The sequence below is a fragment of the Lissotriton vulgaris genome, unplaced genomic scaffold (assembly GCF_964263255.1).
Source record: "Lissotriton vulgaris unplaced genomic scaffold, aLisVul1.2 SCAFFOLD_3227, whole genome shotgun sequence".
Taxonomy (NCBI): Eukaryota; Metazoa; Chordata; class Amphibia; order Caudata; family Salamandridae; genus Lissotriton; species Lissotriton vulgaris.
Genome location: NW_028255102.1, coordinates 39,456 through 52,252, shown reverse-complemented (window position 1 = coordinate 52,252; position 12,797 = coordinate 39,456).

Below are 12,797 nucleotides of genomic sequence, written 5' to 3'. Positions count from 1 at the left end.
CAGAATTAGAGAAGAACAGGATCACGAACAGAGACGTATGAAAGACACGAAAATGAAAATGTTAGTGGCCCAGTCGGTTCCAGCCGACGGTCAGAGAAAGGGTGCGACCCAGACAGGTAATTCAGCAGCTCCCGTTAAAGGGACATGCAACTATTGCAAACAGCCAGGTCACTACGTACATGAATGTCCAGTCCTGAAACACAATATAGCAACAGGTAAAACTAAAGAAAGACCGCGTCAGCCTCGACAAGACCAGGTCCAGCAACAGACTTCCCAGAATACACAGCCTATGCATGCTCCACCACATACAGTACAGACCGCAGCGGTATCACAGCCACAGCCGCAGCCAATTGCCGCGACGCAGCAAGTTTCACGGCAGATGAGCCAGTATGCCCAATCTGATTATCCCGATTATCAGCGATACACATGAAACAGCCTAGAGAGGGAGGTTGGCTTGCCTCTTATTGAGATTCCTGTAGATCAAGAGGGTCCTTATGTACACAGTCAAGTATTGGGAAAAGACAGAAAGTTTTTAATTGACACAGGGGCAAGCCGCACAACAATCAGCCATGATGAAGTCCCAGGGGCACCCCTCTCAGGCTCACAGAATGTTTCCCTTGGTTTTTCAGGACAGCCTATTGTAAATGAAGTATCGAAACCAGTCCCCCTAGCAGTAGGTCCATTATCACGCGTTACAGACTTGTTACTCACGAAATCATGTCCAGAAAACTTGTTAGGTATCAAGACATTGAAGGCTCTAGGAGCTGTGATATGTTGTTCTCCGGAAGGAGTTAGACTTTTTCTATGTGACTTTAAGGGTCACTATGTATTACGAGAGTTTGATGTCAGATTGAAAAATGTACCGAAACACCTGTGGGCACAAGGCCCAACCGACGTAGGTTGCATGCACATCACACCATACCGTGTTACACTCAAACCAGGAGTTGTTTTACCACGAATCAGACAATACAAGTTACCACCCGATGCTGTAGTGGCTTTACTGGAAATCATTGAAGAGCACATTGCCCAAGGAGTGGTCGTAGAAACCGACTCCAATATCTGTAATTCCCCTATCATTTCGATTCTTAAACGTACTGATCCCAATGCACCGCCAGTATATCGGCTGGTGATTGATTTACGAGAACTGAATAAATGCATTGTTCCACAGTATCCTGTGGTTCCCGACATCTCATCCTTATTGACTGCTATTGATTCAGAAGCGACGTTCTTTACTGTAATTGATCTCAAGAACGCCTTCTTCAGTGTACCCATTGATCCAGAGAGCCAATATCTCTTCGGATTCAGTTTAAATGGACGAAGTTTCAAATTTTCACGCGCACCTCAAGGATTCACAGAAAGCCCCAGCATCTATAGCCAAGCACTGAAAAGACAACTTGATTGTATCCAAATGCCAGTTAACACTGCCTTACTACAGTACGTCGATGATCTGCTGATCACCGCACGAAGTGAACCCGAATGTGAAAAAGCATCACTGACAGTTTTACATTTTCTGGCCGACAAGGGACACAAGGTGTCTCCTTCGAAGCTACAATTCTGTGTTCAGCAAGTTGTGTACCTGGGTCACTTGCTGTCCAAAGTGGGGAGACAGCTCACTCCTGATCGCATCCAGTTAATTGTAAACATGCCACAACCTCAGACACAAAAGGAAGTGCGGGCCTTTATAGGCCTCACCTCGTACTGCAGACAATGGATTCCTCAGTATGCATTTCTAGCTAAGCCACTCATTCAGTTGACAACACAGGAGGCAGCGACTTCGACTGCCCTCCCTTGGACACAGGAACATACACAGGCCTTTGAGGAATTAAAGAAAGCTTTGTCAAGCACCAGTTTTAGCGACACCATGTTACAGCAAACCTTTTACACTTTTTGTTACAGAACGTGACGGTACAGCGTTGTCTGTCCTCACTCAAGATCAAGCAGGTTCACATAAGCCTTGTGCTTATTTTTCAAGTACATTGGATTCAGTGGCCCAGGCTCTGCCTGCGTGCTTAAAATCAGTTGCAGCGACAGCCCTAGCAATCAGACAAAGCGACTCAATAGTATTAGGACATCCATTGACAGTACAAGTTCCACATTCTGTAGAGGTCCTTCTAAACCGAACACAGACTCAACACCTGACTATAGCACGACTGACAGGTTATGAATTGACGCTATTCCAGCCACACATAGAAATCAGACGCTGTAACATTCTAAATCCTGCAACATTGTTACCTTCGATTATGACAGATTCAGCCCCGCATGATTGTATAGAGATCATTAATGCAGTAACAAAGCCCCGACGAGACTTAACAGATGTTCCACTGACAAATCCAGACCTGACACTTTACGTGGACGGTTCATGTATGAGAACAAACACAGGAGAATTGGTGGCCGCGTATGCAGTGACCACTGAAACTGAAGTCAAGGGAACACACCGTATTGATACACTGTCCGCTCAAGCAGCAGAGCTTATCGCTCTGACCCAAGCCTGTATACTAGCCAAGAACAGAAATGTTAACATATACACCGATTCACGTTATGCTTTCGGAGTCGTACACGACTTCGGAGTGTTATGGCAAGAACGAGGTTTCTTGACCTCTCACGGTGCCAAGATTCAACACGGTCCCCTTATTCAAGCACTGTTAGAAGCAATACATCTGCCTTCAGGCATATCTATCATGAAGTGTAAAGCACATACTAAAGTTACAGACTCTATTTCCCAGGGTAACGACCTGGCAGACCAAACAGCAAAACATACAGCATTGACTCACACCCAGACAACTGATGTGACAAAGACAATAGTGCCGACACATTGTATGACAGTTAGGGATCCCACACTAGATGTAATCGATATTCAGACACATGCCACTCCAGATGAAATCAAGAAATGGACTGAACTAGGAGGGATCCAGACAGATCAGGGATGGATGACGAAGGGAAAATCTACATGGTTTCTCCCCGACTCTATGGTTCAAGTCATAATAAATACAGCACATAGTCCAGCACACCTAGGAGAAAAAGCGATGTTAGACAGTTTACAGAATCTCTGGTACAACAAACATTTACGAGCAGCCGCAAAACAGAAAGTGCGTACTTGCATGATCTGTTGTCAGTTCAATCCAGGTAAAAGCGTCCCTGTAGAGCAAGGTGGATTTCATCCTCCCGATCACCCTTTTGAAGTCCTCCAGATGGATTATATCCAGATGGACCGTTGTCGAGGATTCAAGTACGTCCTCGTAGTTGTTTGTGCACTTTCCCGTTGGACCGAAGCATATCCAGTCCCAGATTACACTGCCCCGACCACTGCCAAGCAGCTGGTTCGTGAATTCTTCCCACGGTACGGCTTGCCTCGTATCGTGTACTCAGATAACGGACAGCCATTCTCATCCGAGCTCATGAAGCAGGTTTCACTTCTGCTAGGATACCAGTGGAAATTCCATTGCGTCCGACATCCCGAGGCAGCTGGCCTTGTAGAAAGGCACAATCAGACACTGAAGACACGTCTCGCCAAAATATGTAAAGAGTAAGGGGTCGACTGGATAGTCTCCCTGCCAGTTGCACTATTCTACATGAGAATGGTCCCCCATTCGAGATCAGGACTATCCCCGTATGAGGTGGTCTTTGGCCGACCACCAAATATGTGGGGGACGCCCATGCCTAAGAAAATAACCGATGTTGACTGTAATATGCTGACAGATTACCTTGCCTCCTTGATGTCTGCACTCCAATCATGTCGTTCACAGGTTGCCGCAGCCTTTCCCGACAACACTGATGTGAAGCCACACGATGTCCGTCCTGGTGATACTGTCCTGATACGAAATTTCGATAGGAGGAGTCCGCTGGAGCTCCGTTGGCAGGAGCCGAAGCTCGTCCTTCTGACCACGAGGACTGCAATCAAGGTGGAGGGTCGAAAGGGGTGGATCCATACGAGTCATATTAAAAAGTGTAATGAACTGTTGCCAGACACTGACTCTTCCACCCCCTCAAAGGACTGCCCCGATTCTAGTGACTTTGAAGTTTCCAAGAGAGAGAAAACTCCGCAAGAGGAGTATAAATCCAAGTTACGGTCTAGCAAGTCAGACAGTTTAATTGTTTAAGTCCTCCCCTAGGTGAATCGGTTAAATTAGTTTCTGACATGTATCCCCTAGACCGAGATAGAGAGAGAGAGAGACAACTCAAGAAACGTGCATATTGTAAATCACTTCGTAGTCACTGTATAGTGACATTATTGGTTATGTTTTTTCTAAGCCTTCTGATTATTGCTGCCAGTATATTATTGCATATATATTACCCTATCTTCAAGCGTACCCAATCTGCTTACAATGTCACTGCCGAACATTCTTTTAGTGAATTACCCCCACATGAGTTATCTTACAGACTTGCGCTGCGTAACAACACATTCATTAGTATGTTACATCACTCCCATCAGACTAATAATGCTACAAACTGTTGGATATGTGGCCGACTCCCTCCCTATCAGAAATACAAGGGAGTTCTGCCTCTCTTTCCATACCCGTTCACTCACAATGGCTCATGTGGAGCATGGTTTAGATTAATTAATTCTTTAGACTCTGATATTGCTGTTTTCGAAGGAAGTTGGGTTTGGGGAAACCTGAACTTAGTTCTGCTTAACGCCTGTTACCCTGACAAGAAGGGACTTCCCACTAGGACAGGAACTGATCTAGAAAATTAAGTATATGGATTAGGTAATTATACAATTAACCTCATGATTCTTACTGTTGAATCCGAAGCCGCACCAGTTCTCCCTGCTATGTCAGTATTACCAGTCACGGGTGACTTATGTGTCAGAAAGAAGGGTTCAGTACACTTAGGTCATAGTAAATGTACTACTGTGGTCGAATTCAGCGATCAAGGCAGGTCTACATTTAGAGCTACTCGTCATTCCTACTTTGTTTGTGGCCATACCGCATACATACGCTTACCTCCAGATTGGGATGGTACCTGTTACATTGCATTCCTTCTGCCACCTGTTTTCCTAGCCCCTCCTGATTATCACAGAAATACAAATCTAGTAACGAATAGACTCCGAAGAGATCTCCCGATTGTCGACTATACTGAAACGGCATGGGAGCAATACACAGATTTCAATAAAGGTTTCTTCCCCTACTTAGGTACTGTCTTTAATAGTAAACTGATACGAAAAATAACTAGAACCCTCGAAGCAGTAGTGAATGAAACTACTTCCGCTCTAGGCAACTTAACAGAGGAGCAATCTGCCATGCGGGTTGTTGTTCTTCAAAATCGTCTTGTTATTGAACAGTATATAAAGCTATCACACGTCTTCATAAAATTGCAAGTTTGATACATCAGAATCCAGGCACCTGGACTTGGTCCGGTTGGTTCTGGACAACGTTGACCGCTTGGGGATGGAAGATCCTATCCTTCCTAGGCATTGCCCTTCTCATAGTATTCAGTTGCTGCCTGTGCCTACAATGTGGGCCAGCGATTTGTGGTCTGTGCGCCACATCATGTATTCCGCATTCAAGTTTCCACTCAAAACGCGAAAAGAAGAAAGAAGAGCAAATGATGTTACATGAACAGACTGATCGATTCATGAGGATCGATATATCATGAAGGGTCCGTAGGGAACAAGGAGGGAATGAGGAAATATAAATTTTATGGTCAAGAAATGTTCCCTAACGTGTACCCCACCGTCTCCATGTACAAGCTTAAAGTGCATGTAACTTCCCTCCTGTGCCAGCTATGAAGACGCAAATACATTTGCGTCCAACGTTAACATGTCCTCTTTCAGATCCACCCTGAATGGGTTGAATATTCCGTTCCTAAGTATGCCTTGCCAACGTCTTTTTGTGGTGTACTTTACACGTTTTTCAGCTCTGGCGAAGTAGGCCCTAAATTCTGCCATCGAGCCTTTTTCTGCCTTCTGACTCTGAATGCCTCAGCCTGGGCCTGCCTCTGTACCCGTGACCTCTGTCTTACTCCCTGCGCGGCTAACGGCGCTTAGCTCAACCTGTTGCCTGCCAAGACTGTATTCAACCTTCGAATTATCTGCTCCGCTCCTCAAAAATACATTCCTGCCTACTAGTTCAAGTAAACATCCTTCCAGCTGCAGAGCAAAGGGCCCGGCCTCACTGTCTCCGTGCAAGTAATTCATAGCTCCTGTTATCATGGAAGGCCCATGCCCCCTCGCATCTCATGCAGACACGTAGACGCTTATACACGCACTCACAGTCAGTATAGAATAGCCTCTGCTCAAGAGACCTTTCCCTCTAGATAATATGGTTCCCAAACATCAGATATCAGATATGATATAGGAACGAGTTGATCTGACATGCCAGACTTCTGTCCCTTTCCTCTAGTGTAAATGTCAAGTCCCCTGCACCCTCCAGCTCCACGTCAATCACACGTCATGCAGCTGCGCGCGCATCCAAATCTCAGATTTCTGCTGACATTGCAAGGTTCTGCTGTGTACCCACCCACTTGTGACACTTTCACGTGACGTTTCTAGCACACACCTCTATGTTCACGCCTAGTTCACGCCTTCTGATTACGTATTGCTAACACGTGTGTGCTCTTATCTTGTTTCTCTCAGCTGTTACGCCTACTGTATTGGTTTCCATTATATGATTTAAGTATAAAAGTTATGTCTTGTCAATAAAGTATGCTCTATCCCTTCCTGAACCCCAGTGGTGTCAGGAACCCGATATCCGGTTCAAGAACCATTCCTTTTTAAGGAATAAAACCCCTAAGAACTCTAACACCACGGACTCTGCGTCTTTCTTTCCGATTGAGTTATTTTGTTTTTTAGTACTTACCTGCATAGAAATTAGGACGGTAATTAAATATTTACCACAACACACCTACACCCTCACACCTCCTCACACCCCCTCACTCACCCACACTCACCCTCACTCACACGCCCTCACCCTCACACCCACTCAACCTCACACACCCTTGTTACCCTCACACCCCTCACAACACTCTCACCCTCACTACACCTCACACACTCAACATCACACACCCTCACACACTCACCCACTCGCACCCTCGCAACCTCTCACCATCAACACCCCTCACCTTCACACACCCTTACCCTCGTCCCCTCACCCTCACACACCCTAAGTCACCCTCACACACCCTCAGTCACCCTCACACACCCTCAGTCACCCTCACACACCCTAACTCTCACACTCACCCACTCACACACCCTCACACTCCCTAACTCACCCTCACCCTCACACACCGTCACACACCCACACACTCATACTCCCTCACACACCCTCACTCACCCTCACACACCGTCACACACACTCAGCCTCACACCCCCTCACTCCCCATCACCCTCACGCACTCACACTCCCTCTCCCTCACACCCCCTCACCCTCACACACTCACCCTCACACACCCTCGCTCCCCTCACACCCTCACCCCCTCACAACCCTCTCACCCTCACCCACCCTCACCAACCCTCACCCTCGCACCCTCTCACCATCACCCCCCTCACCCTCACACACCCTTACCCTCATCCCCTCACCCACCCTCAGTCACCCTCACACCCTCACACCCCCTAACCCACACTCACACCCTCACCCTCACACACCCTCACCCACCGTCACACACACCCTCACTCACCCTCACACCCCCTCCACACCCCCTCACTCACCCTCACACACCCTCACCCCCCTCACCCCACTCAGTGCTATAACACATATTGTGTTACAATAGGTGTCACATTTGCGAAACATAAAACTATTGGCATTGTAAATAACAAAGCTATTACTTTCGCTACTTTCAAAACAAGCACATAAAGAAAAAATGTGCCCTTTACAATACCAATAGCTCAAAATTTCCTAATGCGAAACCTATTGCATTGCTGTGCTTCTCTCCCCTGCTGCACTCTCCTGCTCTCTAAAGATGTGGCCTAACGACCAGAGCTGCCATCTAAGTAACAAATACAAAAAATGTTGCATTCCAAATGCTATAGGTGTCACATTCGCGAAAGTTATACCTATTGGTGTTGTAAATGACAAAGCTATCAATTTAGCTATTTTAAAAACCAACAAATAAATAAAATATTTGTCATTTACAAGACCAATAGCTCCAACTTTTCTAATGCGAGACCTATTGCATTTCCAATGCTTGTTTATAATTGTTCTTTATATGTAATTGCAGATTATTAACTTGTGGCTCCTGAAGAAGGCGTTTTCGCCGAAACGCGCGTAGAGTATTGTTTCTTCAACCTCCCTGTGGGCACCACTTATTATCATATGGTGTCTTTTTATGTATAAGGATTGTATATTGTGGTGTTGGATGTATTAATTGCATATTATTTTATTGTACGGTCATATAATCTGAACATTCTTGTTCCTTATATGATTTTTATTTTATTATATTAAAAACATGTTTATTTTTAACTAATGAATTTGCTTGTTACTCTTTAACTGTCTGCCTGTTCCTAGCACCACTTGGTCCATATTATTTGTCTACTATTAAGATTGCCTAGGAATTTTTTACATACACTTTCTTTACCCTGCCCTAGGAGTTTTCAGTAACCACTACCCAGGGGGTCCTTGTTTTTCTCACTAAGTCCATACAAGCGCCTGTAAATTACGTGGGACTGTGGTAAATTTTAATTACCTATGCGGAATTTATGCGGTAAAGTTCAATAAGAATAACTCAGTCAAAATAAGAAGGCAGAGTCCGTGGCATCTGAGGTTTAAAAGGGGTTTTATTCCTTAAAAAGGAATTGGTTCGAACCAGGTACAATTGCCCGTCGCCACGAGGGTTCAGGGTAGGAATTGCAATGGACATGTACAATGATTTATTATCAGGAAATCATATATATAGTCATTTCATACAGTAATGTTGAATGCAGAAGGCGTAACAGCTGAGAGAAACGAGATAAGAACAGAAATACGTAACAGTAGGCGTGCACTAGGGCGTACACGGAGGTGTGTGCTAGAAACGTCACATAAAGGTGTCATAAGTGGGTGGATCCCTAGAAGGATCCTGCAGAGTCAGCAAAAACATGTGGCAGAGATGCGCGCGCAGCAGCATGACGTATGATTGACGTGCAACTGGAGGGTGAAGGGGACTTGACATTTAGCCCTACATGTGGAGACAGTAGTCTGGAGTGTCAGAACAACCTAATCCCAAATCATATCTAATATCTTGTATTTGAGGAACTGTATTATCTAGAAGGAAAGGTCTCTCGGGCAGAGGCTATTCTATACTGACTGCTAATGTGTGCATATGCGACTGCGTGTCTACGTGTAAAGCAAGGGGGCCATGGGCCTACCATGGTAACGGAGGCTATGAATTACTTGCATGGAGACAGAAAGGCCGGGCCCTTTGCTCTGCAGCTGGGAAGGATGTTTACCTAAACTACTAGACAGGAATGTATTTTTCGAGGAGCGGAGCAGATAACTTGAAGGCTGAATACAGTCTTGGCAGGCCGGCAGGCTGAGCCAGGCACCGCTAGCCGCGCAAGGAGTGAGTGAAAGGTCATGGATACAGATGCGAGTCCAGGCTGTAGCTTCCAGAGGCAGAAGGCAGGAGAAAGCTTGAATGGCAGAAAACAAGGCCCAACTCGCCATGGCCAAAAAAACGTGAAAGTGCACCATGTAAAGACGTTGGCAAGGCACACTTAGGAACTGAATACCGGACCCATTCATGGTGGATCTGAAAGAGGACATGTTAACGTTGGACGCAAATGTATTTGCGTCTTCATAGCTGGTTGTGGAGGGAACTTACATGTACTAGAAGCACGTACATGGAGCCGTTGGGGTCTACGATAGGGGACACAATTGACCATAAAAATTCACATTACCTCATTCCCTCCTTGTCCCCTACGGACCCTTCATGATATATCAATCCTCATTAATCTATCAATCTGTTCATGTAACATCATTTGCTCTTCTTTTTTCTTACGACGTTTGGAAGGTGTACTTGAATGAGGAATACATGATGTGGCACACAAGCCGCAAATCGCTGGCCCACATTGCAGACATAGGCAACAACTGAATACTATGAGAAGGGCTATACCTAGGAAGGATAGGACTTTCCATCCCCAGGCTGACAACGTGGTCCAGAACCAACCGGACCAAGTCCAGGTGCCTGGATTCTGGTGTATCAGACTTGCAATCTTATGAAGACGGGTAATGGCTTTATATACAGATGGCGCGTTTTCTGGAATGAAAACACAGCAGCTCGATCCGATGACCCTACAGGCTCCGCCCCTATCGGCCAGGATGACGTCAAGGACAAGACGATTCTGAAGAACAACAATCCGCATAGCAGACTGCTCCTCTGTTAAGTTGCCCAGGGCAGAAGTAGTTTCATTCACTACAGCTTCAAGGGTTCTAGTTAATTTTCGTATCAGTTTACTATTAAAAACAGCACCTAAGTAGGGAAAGAAACCTTTATTGAAATCTGTGTATTGCTCCCATGCCGTTTCAGTATAGTCGACAATCGGGAGATCTCTCTGCGGTCTATTGTGTACTAGATGAGTGTCTTTATGATAGTCAGGAGGGGCTAGAAAAACAGGTGGCAGAAGGAATGCAATGTAACAGGTGCCATCCCAGTCTAGAGGTAAGCGTATATATGCAGTATGACCACAAATGAAGTAGGAATGACGTGAAGCTTTGAAGGTAGACTTGCCCTTATCACTGAATTCGATCACAGTAGTACATCTACTATGACCCATGTGTACTGAACCATTCTTTCTGACACATAATTCACCTTTGACTGGAAGTACGGACATGGCGGGCAAGACTGGTTCTGTTTCGGATTCAACACTGAGAATCATGAGGTTAAGTGTAAAGTTACCTAGTCCATATACTTCATTTTCTAGATCAGTTCCTGTCCTTTTGGGGAGACCCTCCTTGTCAGGGAAACATACGTTATGCAAAACAGTGTTCAGGTTTCCCCATACCCAGTTACCCTGGTAAACTACGGAATCTGAATTCAAGGAATTAATCAAACTAAACCATGCGCCACAGGATCCATTGTGTGTGAACGGGTACGGAAAAAGAGGCAGTACTCCTTTGTATTTGATAGGGAGGGAGTCGGCCACATATCCAACAATTAGTAGCATTGCTGGTCTGATGGGAATGATGTAACATACTAATGAATGTATTGTTGCGCAGCGCAAGTCTCTAAGACAATTCATGCGGGGGCAGTTCGCTAAAAGAATGCTCGGCAGTAACATTGAAGGGAGACTGTGCAAGTTTGAATATAGGATAGTATATGTGTAGAAGCACACTTGCAGCAATAATCATAAGGCTCAGAAAAAACAATCAATAAAGTCACGATGCAATGGCTGCGAAGAGATTTGCAATATTCACGTTTCTTGAGCTGTTTCTGTCTATCTCTCTCTCTATTGGGGTCTAGGGGATACATGTCAGAAAACTCGTTCAACCGATTCACCTAGGGGAGGACTTAAACAATTAAACTGTCTGACTTGCTAGACCTCAGTTTTTCTTTATACTCCTGCTGTGGAGTTTTCTCTATCAGGGGAAGTTTAGAGTCCCTAGAATCTGGACAGTCCTTAGAGGGGGAGGGTGAGTCAGTCTCTGGCAATGCCTGGAATTTCTTTACATGACTCGAGTGGAGCCACCCTTTGCGGCCCTCGACCTTGATTGCAGTCCCGGTGGTGAGAAGTACCAACTTCGGCGCCTGCCAACGGGGCTCCAGCGGGCTTTTCCTGTCGAAGTTCCTCACAAGTACGGTATCTCCTGGAACAACGTCATGTGGTTTCACCTCGGTGTTGTCGGGAAAGGCTGCAGCTACCTGTGAACGACATGATTGTAGTGCAGACATCAAGGAGGCAAGGTAATCTGTCAACATATTACAATCAACATCAGTAATTTTTCTAGGCAAAGGCGTCCCCCACATATTTGGTGGCCTCCCGAAGACCACCTCGTACGGGGTTAGCCCTGTTCTGGAATGTGCGACCATTCTCATATAGAAAAGGGCGACTGGCAAAGCTACGATCCAGTCAACACCCTTCTCTCTACAGATTTTGGCAAGACGTATTTTCAGGGTCTGATTGTGTCTCTTTACGAGACCTGCTGCTTCAGGATGTCGGACACAGTGGAACTTCCATTGGTAGCCAAGCAGGAGTGATACCTGCTTCATAAGCTCGGACGAGAATGGCTGACCGTTGTCTGAGTATACGATACGGGGCAAACCATATCGAGGGAAGAATTCACGAACCAGCTGCTTGGCAGTGGTCGGAGCAGTGTAATCTGGGACTGGATATGCTTCTGTCCAACGGGAGAGTGCACATACAACTACGAGGACATATTTGAAACCTCGACAACGTTCCATCTGGATATATTTTTTCATCTGGAGGACTTCAAAAGGGTGATCGGGAAGATGAAAACCACCTTGTTCTACGGGAACGCCTTTACCTGGGTTGAACTGACAACAAATCATGCAAGTACGCACTTTCTGTTTGGCTGCTGCTCGTAAGTGTTTATTGAACCAGAGGTGTTGAATACTGTCTAACATGGCTTTTTCTCCTAGATGCGCTGGACTGTGTACTGTATTAATGATAACTTGAACCATAAAGTCGGGGAGAAACCATGTGGATTTTCCCTTCGTCATCCATCCCTGTTCTGTCTGGATCCCTCCTAGTTCAGTCCATTTCTTGATTTCGTCTGGGGTAGCATGTGTCTGTATGTCAATTACATCTAGGGCGGGATCCTTAACTGTCATGCAATGTGTCGGTGTCCCAACTATTGTCTTTGTCAGGTCAGTGGTGTGAATCTGATTCTGAGCTGTATGTTTTGCGGTTCGGTCTGCCAGGTCAT